Below are 5052 nucleotides of genomic sequence, written 5' to 3'. Positions count from 1 at the left end.
AATAATTAGAGTTAAGCCTTAGGCTTATACTTAACATCATACCAAATATGTTTAAGTCAAGATCTTTGCCTAGTCTCTTACTGAAGCATGTGCTTAGAGCCACAATTGTAACTTCTTGATGTGAGTGTTAAGCTAGCTTTTTCATTGCGTCCTTACTCTATGTCACACTAGAACTCTCCTTGCTAACATGGAGTGAAGGAAGATCTCTTTATACCTAGATGGAGGCAAAAAGATATTGCCTTCACAATGGTTCTCTCACAAAAGGCAGGGGAAGAAGAGAAAGCTAGTGCAAAACTACAAATAATCTTATCTAACAAGCATCCATCAAAAGCATGCAAGATTGAAAAAAGCACAAGCAAGCAAGAATAGAGAATAAGGGGAGCTCATAACTATTCTATTGTATGGGGAAAAATGTGTATGGCATAGTGTGAAAATATACAAGTGACTAATTTTCACAATATGCCGAACCAAACTTAAAAATGGTTCAACCTATATTACTAGTTAAGAAAATATGTACATGAAGTCCTTAGACTTTTCCTATTTAATATTAAGCTCAAGGTAAGGCCACTTTATATGTTCCAGTGATGTCTTACAAAAGAAAAGTGCCCATTGAGCAAGTACGATGGCAAGGCAATTTGAAATGGTTAAGAATAATGTAGAAAGTGCATAGGTTGCCATTAAACATGCAAGTCAAGACTTAGTAAAGATGGGGGGGGATTTCCATGGCATGCCCTTGTTATTCTTGAATTTGTTTTCTTTGAAAAAGAATTTCCATGATGTGCACTTGTTATCCTTGTCTTCTTTGTAAAAGGATTATGAGCACAAGGCCAGATTCTTTGAGAAATATGAACATCTCCAAATTGAAATTAAATTTCATTTGCTACCTTACAAAAGACGGGCTTCCATTAGACGCAAGTAAGATGAAAAATAACCTTAGATGCAGGTAAGATGGTAGGTCGGGTGGGTGAAACCATGTAAACATGTGAAGTTGTTAACATATCACTTTTCCTAATAGTAGTGATGATTGTATACTTACATCACTAAGATCGGTTTGGTGAAGATGCTACTAATTTCTAAGCGGCGTGGATGGTCAAAAATGTAGTCACTGGTGAAGAGACCAACCCACCTAGTGCTTTGGGGCTTGTTGGATGTAGAGTTTGTTTAGTTGTTGGGTTAGGAAGCATCTCGAGGCTATATGTGGTGTAATGTGGGAAAAAATTTGTGTGATTCAAGGCCTCATCTCTAGAATTATGAGTTTTTTGGACCCATACAAAGAAAGAGGGCCCTTGGCTTTGCTTTACAAATTTGTGCTATAAGAAAACTTGCATTTAATGGTGATGCACAATTGTTTCCAAAATTATTTGACATGGTAAGGTGGTATGATTTTCGAACCTCATGGTGGAGGAACTAGAGATTGGGATGCTGTGTTGTTGCTTGTTGCACCTTAGTGTCCTCAATGGTTCCAGTAATTTGATCAAAGAAAACTATGGGCCTCTTCTTTGAAGTGTGTTTGGCCGAGAGGTTCCTGACATCTCTAGTGTCCCTAAATTCCTTGTGTTTGGCCCCTTCTTTGAAGTGTGTTTGGCCAAGAGGCTAGTGACATATGTGGTGTTCCTATGTTCCTTGTGTGTGGTGGAGATTACGTCCTTTGTGTGTGGAGATTATGTCCGTTTCAGGTAAGCGTTGATGTGATTTGTGTGAAGTACTCAACAGAGAAGTGGATTGACTTAGGCATAAATGAAGACTCTAGAAAAGGAACAAGAGTTTAACATGGTGAAGAGCACTACCTACTGCTTGAGCTCTTCATCACTAAGGATTAGAGATTAATGTGTTGTAAAGACTTAAGTTTTCATTTGGAGAGGTTTGCAATTCGAAGGAAAATTCCAAGCGATGGGTTGTACGATTGATCAGGCTTTCACTCACCATGGCCCCCTCATCCTAAGATGTACTTGGAAAGTTGTCCGATGATGAAGCTTTGGTGCCAATGTCCTCTAGTGCATGAGTATGGATATGTACTCATGGAGCAGTTGCTACATTAACTTAGCTAAAAGAATAGTAAGCTATAAACTTAACACAAATGTATTGGCTATTAAAGATCATTGGGAATTTCTTTTCCTAAGATGTACTTGGAAAGTTATCCGATGATGAAGCTTTGGTGCCAATGTCCTCTAGTGCATGAGTATGGATATGTACTCATGGAGCAGTTGCTACATTAACTTAGCCAAAAGAATAGTAAGCTATAAGCTTAACACAAATGTATGGCTATTAAAGATCATTGGGAGTTTCTTTTGATATTCTACCATTTTTAGGTAGGCCATTTGTGTGACTCCCTTGTGTTTTTGTCTTCTCTCTCTCTCTCTCTCTCTCTCTCTCTCTCTCTCTGTGTGGTTTGGTTACCACCTTGTGAGCAATAGGTTCTTGTGGCTACTCTTCTTTTTAGAGAATAGGTTCTTGTGGCTACTCTTCTTTTTAGAGAATAGGTTCTTATGTCATAGCTTCTACACTCATGATTCTCATCCAGAGGGGTGAAAAGAGCATTGTGAGTTTGTCTTTGATGCACTCATAAGTCGCCGTTGTGGGGATTGATTCTTGAATTTGTGGCTCAAGTGTTGTCGAGGCGGTAGGTATAACGTCTGGTTGGTTGCCATTGGTGTTGACTGAAAACACAAGCTCTTGTGTATGTGTTGTATGCACAAGAGGGGTTAAGTGCCTTGCTTGGTGTTGCTTAGGTCTCCATTCTGGTCGAACTTTAGGTGAAGTTCTTGGAATTGAAATTGATGGTTAGGATTTTTTCACTTTGTTTGATCTTAGTAACCATATGATGGGATTTCCATCATAATATCCTTGTTCTTGAAGCACGTGCATATGCACCCATCTTTGATGAACATTATGAATTGGTGGTGGTTGATACTTTTGGTGCCGAAGTTTCTTTCTTTGTGCAGGCTTAGGTGATTTCTTGATACGCTTAGGAATCCAAGGTAGGGTATTACCATGGTAATACCCTTGAGATTGCAGTAATCTTTTTGGTACCCACACTAGTTGAGTGGCTAGAGTTTTTTGAGGAACTCGCATAAGCTTTTGTGGACGATGTTGTAGAGTACCTTTATTCTTCTTTGTCCTTCAAGTTTTTCTTTGAGGAAGAGGCTTGGATTATCGAGGCACCCTAATTGAATTGACACCTTCGTAGTAGCCTTGAGCTACAAGTACCTACTTTTCCACCCACATTTTGAAACCATTAAGATACCTTGATTTTGGATGTTGTGATGGAGTTTTTATTGTGGATGAACAAGGTTTGGGGCCCTCCTTCACATTGGTTGGTGCTGAAGCTGGAAGTTTGAGACTCATGGGCATTGTTGATGATGAGGCTTGAGTCTCTTGTGGAGTGGTGGCTACTAACGATGAGGCTTTTGAGCATGCAACTTTCTCCCTTGGTGAGGTTGGTCGATGAGGAGTTGTTGAGGTTGAGTCTTTTCCTTTGAGTTCCTTGTTAGAGATAGATGGTTACATTTTGGAGACTTCTTCAAGAATAGCTATTGATTGTGAGGTTTTAGCATTGGACTTTTTTGGTGAGGATGGAGTTGAAAGGGTAGATACTTTGTCAGAGTTGGTCATTGACACAGATAGTAGGTCTTTGACTAGACAGGCTTTTGAGGAAGAGGCTTATAGCTTTTTACGCTCAACATCATATAGATCCTTTAGTGTTGGAGCTTCTTCATTGCAGTATGGTATCATTATCTTTGTGTTGTTGATCATCATGATGACCATATTTCTAGCAAAGCACAATGGTCCTTGGGCAACAATAGTACATTTATGCCCCAAGATCAAATCTGCTTCCAACACATACTCACCACCACAAAAAATTGCAAGGGGGTTAGATTCTATATACATTGTTTGTTCAAAGTACCCCAAACATGGCATGTCCATGTCTTTTGTAAATGGAATTTTCTCTGGATGAGCTTTTAGTGTTGGTTAATCTAACAAGTCCTATAACTCGAGAGTCATGAGATTGTGTTCTCTTTGTGGAAATAGTTGTGCGTGGATTGTGTTGATTTTATTATAAACTTCAAATCCAACCATAACCCTTGGGATATTCTAAGTAAGATATGTTGGGAGTTCCAGCTACTCCAAGGTCTCTTCCTCTTGTAAGAACGATTTCACAATGCTTTCAAAGTTTCCAAGGTGACTTTTACAAGGATTCAGGATCTTTCCAATGGCTGAGCTCAAGCACACCGCTTCAAGAGGTACTCATCTCTGTGGGTAGCAATTTTTATCACCCTCTCCTGTGAGTGAGCGACATTACTGCTCGTCATGTTAAATTATACGTCCTCATCCCTTATCTCACCTCAAATCACTCGTACACACTTACTTCTAGCATGCATTAGAGAAAGTAATTAGCAAGAGAAATACTCTATTACATAGTGGGAGAGTATGTTGCATTATGAGAAAAAGTGACTTATATACAAGGCCATAAGTGTTTACACACACTAAAACTATGGTTGATTGGGTAAGTGGCCTATTACTTATGTAATGATTAATATCGTAATACACGCACAAAGTACATTCACATGGAATCCATTTTTATGGCTCGTTACATGCTCTTAGAGCAGAAATCGCCATAAGTATTCCGTTGGACCATTTTCGGGTGCCTATCCAAGTTATAAATTTGGACATCGTTGTTTCATAGATTGATCAAACATGCATTTGTTGTCTCTATCTTTGATATTTGATGTAGAATCATAGTGAAAACTCCTGTAAACCCAAAAATGGGTTAACATTCACCCCTTCTTGATATCGATCGCATCCTCGTGAGATCGAGTAAAAGACTTTGTGGTGGGAGAAATTATGAGGGTGTTTTATTGAGCTTATGATGTTGCATGAATGTCAAATGATCATTAATTTGGGAAGAAATGGGAGTTAGTAAATAAGGTGGAGATTTCTATTAAGTGATTGTATATATATACATAATATTTTTAAACAATCACGAGTAGATTTAGATTGATTATATAAGTTAGTGACAATTCTAAGGGTTGTTAGTAATAGAGGAGAAATGGG

This window comes from Cibotium barometz, chromosome 43, assembly GCF_041138505.1.
Source record: "Cibotium barometz isolate CiBa-2024 chromosome 43, ASM4113850v1, whole genome shotgun sequence".
NCBI classification, from domain to species: Eukaryota; Viridiplantae; Streptophyta; class Polypodiopsida; order Cyatheales; family Cibotiaceae; genus Cibotium; species Cibotium barometz.
This window is presented reverse-complemented; position numbering follows the sequence as displayed.